The sequence below is a fragment of the Balearica regulorum genome, chromosome W (assembly GCF_011004875.1).
Source record: "Balearica regulorum gibbericeps isolate bBalReg1 chromosome W, bBalReg1.pri, whole genome shotgun sequence".
NCBI classification, from domain to species: domain Eukaryota; kingdom Metazoa; phylum Chordata; class Aves; order Gruiformes; family Gruidae; genus Balearica; species Balearica regulorum.
Genome location: NC_046219.1, coordinates 30219639 through 30231719, shown reverse-complemented (window position 1 = coordinate 30231719; position 12081 = coordinate 30219639). Strand labels below are relative to the sequence as shown.

Below are 12081 nucleotides of genomic sequence, written 5' to 3'. Positions count from 1 at the left end.
CTAGGCTTCTCCCACATTTGTTTAGCCTCTACCTGGAAAAGCTTACAGTCTTTCTGATGTTTATAGTTCAAACTGAACACCAGTTACAGATGAAGCCTGCAGGAACTACCTGAGCCAGCAACATGCCCTTGCAGCAAAGGCGGCCAACGTATTCTTGGGTTGCATTAGGAAAAATATTGCCCACAGGTTGAATGAGGCGATCGTTCTTCTCAACTCAGCATTGGTGAGGCCATGCCTGCAGTGCTGTGTCTAGTGCTAGGCTCCCCAGTACAAGACAGGCACAGGCCTGCTGGATCAAGTCCCATGAAGGCCCATTAAGATCATTAAAGGGCTTGAAGCGTCTGATATGAGGAGAGACTGAGAGCTGGGATCATTCAGCCTGGAGAAGAGAAGGCTCGGGGTAGCAGAGGGACAAGAAATCTTTCCAGTGTGCATAAACACCTGACTGGGTGCAGAAGTAGTGGCAGGGAGTAAAGAAGATGGATCTAGACTCTCAGTGTTATCCCGTGACATGACAAAAAGCAGTGCACACAAGTTGAACTAGGGTAAATCCCATTTAAATACATTAATAAACTTTTTCACTGTGAGGACAGTCAAATAATGAAACAGACTGTCCAGAAAGGTTGTGGAGTCTCAGTCCTTGGAGATATTCAAAACCAAACTGGACATGACCCTAGTAAGCTTGTTCTAGTTGACCCTACTCTGAACAAGGCAGGGGAAGATGGACAGGAACACGACTAGATTATCTCCAGAGGTTTCTTCTAACCTCAATGATTCTGTAATTCCATGACACATTTTTTTAAGTGTCTGATTAATACCTTGGGTACACCTTCCCTCTGTGAAAGGAACAGGCATTCCTGGTGCACTAAGAATCAGATTCCTAATTCAAAATGGCACTATTACTTCAGTTGAAGTCTGAACTATGAAATTCTAGAAAGTGCACTGACAACTTTTTATCTTGAATTCTGCAGCTTACTATATTATTCACCCAAGTTTGATAAAGCGGTAAGATTATGTAATAAGTTAGCTATAAGACAAGAGGAAGTCAGATATCTACTAGAATCTTGCTATGCAAACCTATGCTTTTTTGTAGTTGCCTGGGAGAAGCAGATTGCTTACAAACAACAGCAAAAAGGGAAATTTGTCAGATGCAACTATAATAATTTAACAATTAAGAGCAATAAGTTTGGTTCACTGCAATAGTACAGAAAAAACCCACACATACTGATGAAAAACATTTTCTAGATGAGAGCACTCTGGTCAGAAGCATATGAAAAGCATTTGTACATATTTATCACAGTAAGTTTTCAATCCAGTGATGCTACTCTTGCTTGGAAAATTTCTGGGCAACTACATTGAGGTACACCAATAGCAGACAATTCAGAGATTTTTAGCAACAAGCCTAACAATGCAGAACAAGAGAAAAATTAATCTTCTGAGGCCATCTGCCAGCAGGGCAGAATCATAAGCCAAGCACAAACTCAGCTACTAAGCATCCCAGACTGCTTAAGGAACTAACAGTATGCAACAAATACAACCTAAAAATAGAAAAACATTTACCTGTGTTGTTTGAGGCAGCTGATGCATAAGAAAACAGAAACAAGTGTTTAAGCAGCTTAGGAGTTTGGCTATGATGAACTATTCCACTGACAATCTAGGAAAGGACCAAAAATTAACATCCAAACACAGACTGTCAGCAGTGTAAAAAAAAAAAAACCCACAAACTTTTTAATCCTCTCCCAGGTTTTAAACAAAACTGTTCCACAGATTCTATCCCCAACAGCTGAAAACTGACTTTTAGAAAGCCTCTGTTGTCTGCAAGACATTATATCTACTTGACTTAATGAGAAGTATTGTATATGTTCAACTTCCAGAATGACTCATATTTAAATAAAGGTAGTAGCCTCCTAGTTTGGAGTTCAGGTTAACCTGTCAAAAGAACTCCAGTTATCAGGAAAATAACTGCTTTCATATGAGAAAGGCTGAAGTCTAAAATGTAGTAAAATTGTATCACAAACACAAAAGCTTTACAAGTTTTCCTCAGCTGAAGCTAATTTCAAGCTCCAGTCTTCTTCAAAGAGACAGTGCATCTAATCTTTTTAGCTGGTATACATAAAGATGTTTAATGAGTAAGGTTAGCTAGAATTCAGTGTCTTTTACTTTCTCTCTCAATTGGGAATGATCAGAGAACACTTCAAGTTTAAGGGATCTCTCAAAGTCCCCAGAACTAAACACCCAACACTAAGCTTAAAAAAAGAAAACCAAATTAAGTTCTTATACTTACTCTTTTCACTTCTTCTTTTGTGTACCTCAGGCAGAAATGAAATACTCTAAGGTCTTTACAGTAGATAATTACCTCCTCCAGGTATTTTCTCAGTCGTTCAGTTAGAAATTTCTTTTTCTCATCAAAAACTGCAAAATTAAAAAGTCTAAGTAAATATAAAAAAAAACTTTGTTTGATAAAGCTATTCCTGCCTGACTTTTCAAAATTCTCAAGAAACTAATTCAAGCCCAAGTTTTTGCAAGTCAAAACAAGCATCCTACAGCACAAGCTGGCAAGCTCTTATGCTAATACACTCAACTATTTTTTTTAAAATCCATTCAAATTACTTCCTACAAGGTAGAAACCAAACTTGCAGCAAGTCAGCTGCTCAGAGATTATTTCTGTTCACGTTCTGACTGCATAGTAAGTTCAAAGTTTTGAGATGCATAAAGAACATAACTTAGTAGTTTTGCCCAAGGGAGAGACCCTAAACAACTGAGCTCATTCTAAGTTCCTAAAAAAAAAAAATAATTTTTTTTTTTTTAATCACCATAAAGCCCTCAAGAGAGTCCTTTGTTCACTTCTGTCTGAGGATGTATCATTTCACATCTTCAAGTGCTGCCAGGTAGACCATAGTATATGAAACTAAATAGTGTCTCATAACCAGCCTCTGCTAGTCTCCTTCTAGTCCACTCATTCACCAATCTACACCACCATTCATAAATACTCTGAATACTCTAACACTATTCCAAAGTCAGGCTTCTCACTAAAGCCTTCCTACTTACAAACTACCAGCCCCATTCTCATTTACTTTTTTAGCAATACAGGCATACCTGTAAGCCCTGCTGCAAAATACAGAGTTCGTTGATTTACAAGTAAATAAAAAACTTGAGGTTTTTATCTCCTTTGACATTTTGAAGACACCATCAATCTCAGAAGACAAAGTTCCCTTGGACAAAAAAGATTGTTTGGGAATTCAGGACCTGTACTGCTTTACAGTGCTATTACTCAAATGAAGTGAATACCTCCATATTTATAGAAATAGTTCATACATTGGAAGAAGAGACTTGTGTACCAATCTTAACCTTAGACTTTGTACAGTACGCTTTGCTTTGAATCATGGCATTTTGAAGGAATTTTGTCTGGCTCAACAAGATAATTAATCAAAACAGATTTGACAAGCTTGAGGGGTGAGATTGGATTCTAATAGATCTCTTACCTGTCATTTCATCATCAAACATAACTGCAGCTGTTTTTTTCCAGACTACCTAATCCTAGTTTCCAAAGTGACAACTCTATCAATTTTCTAAAGGATACAGGAGTACAAAGAGCACCAGCACTACAAGACATTTAGAAGCGTGAGGCACGTTAAACCAAGAGGAGAAAGTTGACCTATCTCCATAGATTTGATCTACACATTGCAGGGTTATATCATTTTCTCCTACGATCTTATTCTTAAATTGTGGCTCCTAGAACATGAAAAAATCTTAGAAATTTCACACTACTAAGCAGTAGCATCTTCTCACAAGTAAAGGATATATTCAGTACATATTTTAATATCAGCATTACTTCTCATAAGCTGTGTAAGGCAGAACACTGAAGAACAGTTATTAAAATACAGACAGATGCAGGTTACACAGGCATAGTTTATAAACTGCAGATCCAGTTTAATTTAAGTCTCAGCCATGCTCAAAATGTAGATAAAGTTTTTACTTTTCAAATAGCTTCAAAGCATGCATTTCTATTGAGGGTCACTTTTCAAACTAGAAACATTGCAGTAAATAGGAAATATAGTAACTTTATGTAATCCAAGTCCTTTTATGACAAGTTTCCTTGCTATGGAAGCCTGGCAGGAAATAGAGTCTCTTAAAAGAAAAAGTATCACAAGAATATTCCAATGCGACAGATAGATTTATCACTGGGCAAAATGAAGACACACAACCCAATTCTCTTATCTACTGCTTTGCCAAACTTAAAGTGATTTGGGGCTCCCTTCACTTTTATCGTTCCATAAATTTGGAGGTAAAAAAGAACATTTGAGTGATGCCACAATTAAACACCATTATGTTAAACGTTACTACCAGAAGGCTGATGTGCACTACGTCAGCAAATCACAACTATCTTCATGTAAAATGTAAACAGAGTTAACCTCATCCAGGTTATTTCCAGGTCTACTCGATCAGGTGACTAATATTGAACTTTTGTTAAGAAAAACATAGTTGACTTAGGATGCTATAAACCTAAGATTTATAAGTTAGCGATGGAACAGAAATTAGCAAGGTCACTACCAACTTTAGCATAAATCTCACGTGATCTGTGGAAAGGGCTCTGCAGTTTTGTCCCAATTCCAGAAGGTCCAAAAAAAACCCCATATTTGGCTGCAGAATCCTCAGATTTTTAACATTTAAACTCCCTGAAGTTTACCTCAATAAACTTCCAATTACAATTGCGTGTCAAATCGTATTCTTCTCATTCTTATTCACTGTCAAGATCACCTTGCACTTGAGACCCATATACTAGGCTGTCCTTCACTTTTATCAAAGCGGACCAGACTGTTTCAGATGCTTAAGCACATCTAAAAAGGTGTGGTATTACCACTCGCCTTTGATAGCTTAATTTGAGCACCTAAAACAAAGGAAAGAAGATTCAGCGCATTTCTAAGAATTGGGGACACTCTAGCTTCTTTTAATGTTTGCCAGCTCAATAGTATCAGGGTTTTAAATCTTCGCAGTTAATACCTGACTTCAAATGGAATAATGCAGGGCTTTACTGAGACAAACAATTATCTAGAGAATTTCCACTGAATACCAGCTTACTCTTGTCTTGTACAACACTGAAACGGTTCTGCAGATGTAGTCCAAAGTCAAGTCAGATGTTTGACATTAACACTTTTGCAATTGCTACTAGATAAGCAATCAGAGGTGAGGTTTAAAAAACAATTTAATTTTCAAACCAATTCATTCAACTTAGTCACAGAATCATAGAATGGTTTGGGTTGGAAGGGACCTTAAAGATCATCTAGTTCCAACTCCCCCTGCCATGGGCAGGGACACCCTCCACTAGACAAGGTTGCCCAAAGCCCCATCCAACCTGGTCTTAAACACTTCCAGGGATGGGGCCTCCACAACCTCTCTGGGCAACCTGTTCCAGTGCCTCACCACCCTCACAATAAAGAATTTCTTCCTAATATCTAATCTAAATCGACCCTCCTTCAGCTTAAACCCATTACCCCTTGTCCTGTCACTACACTCCCTGATAAACAGTCCCTCCCCAGCTTTCCTGGAGGCCCCCTTCAGGTGCTGGAAGGCTGCAATTAGATCTCCCTGGAGGCCTTCTCTTCTCCAGGCTGAACAATCCCAACTCTCTCTCAGCCTGTCCTCATAGGAGAGGTGCTCCAGCCCTCTGATCAGCTTCGTGGCCCTCCTCTGGACTCGCTCCAACAGCTCCATGTCTCTCCTGTACTGGGGCCCCCAGAGCTGGATGCAGTACTCCAGGTGGGGTCTCACCAGAGCAGAGTAGAGGGGCAGGATCACCTCCCTCGACCTGCTGGCCATGCTGTTTTTGATGCAGCCCAGGACATGGGTGGCTTTCTGGGCTGCAAGCGCACACTGCCGGCTCATGTTGAGCTTCTCATCAATCAATACCCCCAAGTCCTTCTCCTCGGGGCTGCTTTCAATCCATTCCTCACCCAGCCTGTAGTTGTGCTTGGGATTACGCCTCAACCCACGTGCAGGACCTTGCACTTGGCCTTCTTGAACTTCATGCGGTTCGCACGGGCCCACCTCTCCAGCCTGTCAAGGTCCCTCTGGATGGCATCCCTTCCCTCCAGCGTGTCGACCACACCACACAGCTTGGTGCTGTCGGCAAACTTGCTGAGGGTGCACTCGATCCCACTGTCCATGTCACTGACAAAGATGTTGAACAGTGCCCTTGTCCCAGTACCGACCCCTGAGGAACGCCACTCATCACCGTTCTCCATTTGGACATTGAGCTGTTGACCACAACTCTTTGAGTGTGACCATCCAGCCAATTCCCTATCCACCAAGTGGTCCATCCATCGAATCCATGTCTCTCCAATTTAGAGACAAGGATGTCATGCGGGACAGCGTCAAATGCCTTGCACAAGTCCAAGTAGATGACATCTGTCACTCTTCCCTTGTCCACCAACACTGTAACCCCATCATAGAAGGCCACCAAGTTTGTCAGGCACGATTTGCCCTTAGTGAAGCCGTGTTGGCTGTCACCAATCACCTCCTTGTTTTCCATGTGTCTCGGAACAGTTTCCAGGGGGGGATCTGCTCCGTGATCTTGCCAGGCACAGAGACTGACCGGCCTGTAGTTCCCTGGGTCTTCCTTTTTTCCCTTCTTAAAAATGGGGGTTATGTTTACCCTTTTCCAGTCAGTGGGAACTTCTCCAGACTGCCAGGACTTCTCAAATATGATGGAGAGTGGCCTGGCCACTTCATCTGCCAGTTCCCTCAGGACACACAGATGCATCTCATCAGGTCCCATGGACTTTTGCACCTTCAGGTTCCTTAGATATTCTCGAACCTGATCTTCTCCTACAGTGGGTGGTTCTTCATTCTCCCAGTCCCTGCCTTTGCCTTCTGTGACCTGGGCAGTGTGGCTCAAGCACTTGCCAGTGAAGACTGAGGCAAAGAAGTCATTGAGTACCTCAGCCTTCTCCATATCCCGGGTAACCAGGTCACCCATTTCATTCCGGAGGGGACCCACGTTTTCCCTCGTCCTCCTTTTATCACTGACATACCTATAGAAGCTTTTCTTGTTGTCCTTGACATCCCTGGCCAGACTAATTTCTGTCAGGGCTCTGGCTTTCCTAACCTGATCCCTGGCTGCTCAGACAGTTTCTCTGTATTCCTCCCAGGCTACCTGCCCTTGCTTCCACCCTCTGTAGGCTTCCTTTTTTTGTTTGACTTTGTCCAGGAGCTTCCTTGTTCATCCATGCAGGCCTCTTGGTGTTTTTGCCTGACTTCCTCTTTGTTGGGCTGCATCGCTCCTGAACTTGGAGGAGGTGACCCTTGAATACTAGCCAGCTGTCTTGGGCCCCCTCTTCCTTCCAGGGCTTTGTCCCATGGTATTCTACCAAGCAGGTCCCTGAAGAGGCCAAAGTCCGCTCTCCTGAAGTCCAGGGTAGGGAGCTTCACAAAATTACCAACTCACAAGTTAAACAGTTATAAACTACATCTAATGTAAGTGTCCATATACAAGCTTCAACCATTTTTACTTTGTGTTGGTTTTGCGTGGCAAGGTTTTGGTAGTGGGGGGGCTACAGGGGTGGCTTCTGTGAGAAGCTGCTAGAAGCTTCCCCTGTGTCTGACAGAGCCAATGCCAGCCGGCTCCAAGACGGACCCGCCGCTGGCCAAGGCCAAGCCAATCAGCGCCTCTGTGATAACATATTTAGGAAAGAGAAAAACAGTTAGAGAGCGCTTTTGCAGCCAGAGAGAGGAGTGAGAAGATGTAAGAACATCTGCAGACACCAAGGTCAGTGCAGAAGGAGGGGGAGGAGGTGCTCCAGGCCCCAGAGCAGAGATCCCCCTGCAGCCCATGGTGAAGACCATGGTGAAGCAGGCTGTCCCCCTGCAGCCCATGGAGGAAGGATGAGGGGGTGTAGAGATTCCACCTGCAGCCCGTGGAGGCCCCCATGCCAGAGCAGGTGGAGACACCTGAAGGAGGCTGTGGCCCCATGGGAAGCCTGCACTGGAGCAAGCTCCTGGCAGCACCTGTGGATCCGTGGAGAGAGGAGCCCATGCCAGAGCAGGTTTGCTGGCAGGACTTGTGACCCCGTGGGGGACCCACGCTGGAGCAGTCTGCTCCTGAAGGTCTGCACCCCGTGGAGGAGACTCACGTTGGAGAAGGCCGTGAAGGACTGTCTCCCATGAGAGGGACCCCATGCTGGAGCGGGGGAACGATGAGAGGAGTCCTCCCCCTGAGGATGAAGAAGCAGCAGAAACACCACGTGAGGAACTGACCGTAACCCCCACTCCCCGTCCCCCTGTGCCGCTGAGGGGGGCGGAGGTTGAAGCTGGGAGTGAAGTTGAGCCCGGGAAGATGGGAGGGGTGGGGGGAGGTGTTTTTAAGATTTGGTTTTATTTCTCATTCCTCTACTCTGTTTTGCTTAGTAATAAATAAGATGAATTCCCTCTCTAAGTTCAGTCTGTTTTGCTCGTGATGATAATTAGAGAATGATCTCTCCCTGTCCTTATCTCGACCCGTAAGTTTTCTTTCACTGTACCTTTTCTCCCCTGTCTAATGAAAGAGGGGAGTGATAGAGCAGCTCTGGTGGGCACCTGGCCCTCAGCCAGGGTCAACCCACCACATACTTAAATATTCATTAGAGCTTGAGGAAGGATCTGTATAGATCAAGCAGATGCAGACTGATTAAAATGAGTCTGCAGCCATTAAAACTTTTATAATTCTATATTCATTCTGTATCCTTATATAAGGGAAAGATGTGATTATTTAGTCAGAGAGACACTATATGCCTTCAGAGCCTGTTTGGTCATAATTAGAAGATTTGTCTTCCTACGTTATCATTTGAAGCAGAGTCATCATCAAGGAAAGCAATCTTGAAGTGTGTGCATAAAAGTTTCCCATAGGTGCCACAATTTGACACATCATCTTGTATGTACTTTTATACTGTGCTTGCCTCGCAAAGCAGCAGTTCATCTGTATAAAAGAAACATTAAATTCCAACATAATTGACATTTATCATTGAATTATTTCAACTGTTAGTCAGCATTAACTTCCCAACAGCTTCTCATAACTGTATGCCTGAAGATATTTTGTCACTATTACATGATAAGACTAAGAGGCAGCTCCTGGAATCAGTACACTGAGAAACTTCCAGGTTATTACCATTACTCAGTGTAGACTGAATACTGTTCAACTGCATACATTTAAGAGTTCTGTAGCCAGAGGTATCTGTATAATGGCATACTCTAATCAGTAGGAGAACAATGCATGTAGTTGCAAAGAGCAACCATACAAGTGTGTACTTGGGGAAGGGGGGTAGGGGAACCCAAAGCTCACTGAAAAGTAGTTAATACAGTCAGTGAACAAGTTGAAAACTGTTTCAATTTTCCTTACTGCTAAACTCCCAAGAATGCTGAAACATTTGAGTTGATTATTACAAGTTCATCATAATTATTTTTTCACAACTGTATTGGGTTTGTGTGACAAGGTTTTGGTAGCGAGGGGGCTACAGGGATGGCTTCTGTGAAGAGCTGCTAGAAGCTTCCCCTATGTCTGATAGAGCCAATGCCAGCCAGCTCCAAGACAGACCCACCATTGCCCAAGGCCAAGCCAATCAGCGACAGCGGTAGCACCTCTGTGATAACATAGTTAAGAAGGGAAAAAAAAACCAAAACCAAAAACCAAACACCAAGAGGAATTGCAGCCAGAGAGAGGAGTGAGAATATGTGAGAAAAAACTCTGCAGACACCAAGGTCAGTGCAGAAGGAGGGGGAGGAGGTGCTCCAGGCGCCAGAGCAGAGATTCCCCTACAGCCTGTGGAAAAGACCATGGTGAGGCAAGCTGCCCCCCTGCAGCCCATGGAGGGTGATGGTGGAACAGATATCCACCTGCAGCTCATGGAGGACCCCCACACTGGAGCAGGTGGAGGCACCCGAAGGAGGCTGTGACCCTGTGGGAAGCCCGTGCTGGAGCAGGCTCCTGGCAGGACCTGTGACCCCGTGGAGAGAGGAGCCCACACGGGAGCAGGTTTCCTGGCAGGACTTGTGACACCATGGAAGGAACCCACGCTGGAGCGGTTCATGAAGAACTACAGCCCGTGGAAAGGACCCATGTTGGAGAAGTTTGTAGCGGACTGTCTCCTGTGGGAAGGACCCCACACTGGAACAGGGGAAGAGTGGGTGGAGTCTTTCTCCTGAGGAGGAAGGGGCAGCAGAAACAACATGTGATGAACTGACCACAACCCCCATTCCCCATCCCCCTGCACTGCTGGGGGGGGGGAGGAGGTAGAGAAAATCTGGAGCAAAGTTAAGCCCAGGAAGAAGGGAGGAGTGGGGGGAAGGTGTTTTTAAGATTTGGTTTTATTTCTCATTACTCAACTTTGTTTTGGTAATAAATTAGTGTTCTTGAGTTGAGTCTGTTTTGCCTGTGACAGTAATTGGTGAGTGATGTCTCCCTGTCCTTATCTTGATCCATGAGCCTTTTGTTATATTTTCTCTCCCCTGTCCATTTGAGGAGGGGGAGTAATAGAGCAGCTTTGGTGGGCATCTGGCCTCCAGCCAGGGTCAACCCACCACAACAGCTTTGACTGGAGATGATGCTTATTTTACAGTTTACAGGGCTATTTTAAAAGTTATCAAACAGAAGTTTGCATAAGTAATGGTCAAAGTTCTAATCTTAAAATTAGCAGGAACTGAACTTCAATTTTAAGAAAGTAAAACCAGGTTTTAATAGGCGTAATCAGCCAGACTCTCGGTCTTTCCTATAAAGTACAGAAGCCCCAACAAAACAATACTAGTTTAGAATAAACTTATTTATATTTAATCTAGTAACCTCATCTTTCCTGATCTTGGAAAATACTTTTTTAAAGAATGAACTGTAAATTAAAAAAAATAAAAATCTCAACAGGGAACAAGGCACTGAAAGGCCTAAATAACTCAAAGAAGCAAAGCAACTAGAAAGTAAGTTTTCCACATGCGTTCTTGGTCTTCGGTTCCAGAACAAAAAAACAAATAAACAAACAAAAAATTCAGCTTACCTGAAGATACAGTACTCTATTACAAAAAATATTTTTTCAACAATTCATGCAGATATTTAAAACATTTCAACCTGTGTGGGTGATTACACCAAAACCTCTATTTTACTACTTGGGACACTGATGTTATTCAAATGTCTACTGCACAGACATGAGAATAATTAAATATAGTTTACATGATTAATTTTGTGCTATTTAATTCTAAATATACAATATACAAGTTACCTGGTAATAAGCAAGGATTTACTTCCTTTTCTTTGGGCTCATTTATGTGTTTTTCCTAAAGAGAGAAAGAGTAATTACTACTTTGCAGAGATCATACCTTCGATACATGCTGTAAATAACAGCACTCTCCTCTCAAATTCATCATATTCTAGCAAATAGGCAAATTAAAATTAAGGAAAATATTTCCTCTCCTAAATTAAGGAGAATAAGTTTGTGATGTGCTCCTTCCACTTAAAGTCAATAGTCTACTAGCTAAATAACTAAGTTAGTGGTTTGACACCAACAGTGTCAGCTACATGTAGTTGTGAACACAAGAAAGGAAATACACTATTTGCATAAGTAACAGACAGAAATAAAGCATTACCAATACTATTTAAGTTCTTTCAATGCAGATAAGTGTAAACTTAGCATTACATTACCATCTCCCAGAGTCCATTCACAAGCTTTTCCACATATGACAATATTTGTTTCTAAAGGACCCTTCAGTTTTTTCAAGCTGTATCCTTCCTTATCTGTTTCTGATTTTCTTATACATATTATTGCAATCAACGTATGCAAGTTACTTGCCAGTACTACTAAGACTATAAGGAAAGGGATTTCAGAATCTTGGAGTCAAAAGGCAGAACAAGTCACAGGATATCCTTTAGTTTGGACCCAAATTGCACAAAACAAATCTATTAAACTTTTAGTATCAGTTATTCTAGCCTTGAGGCACTGATAGTTGGGCTAATAATCTCCAGCTGACTGACTATTAAACTAGAGGACATGTTACACCCTTCCTACTGACCTCAGAACTTCCTCCCTCAAGTCAAAATCACTTCACATGCATAGGAATCTTTCTGGAAAG

At 42.6% G+C, this 12081-nt stretch overlaps 1 pseudogene; it reads right to left on the bottom strand.

The window, feature by feature from the left end:
* Nucleotides 1-12081, bottom strand: part of LOC142599333 (myotubularin-related protein 12-like) — an 83946-nt pseudogene that overhangs the window by 46188 nt on the left and 25677 nt on the right.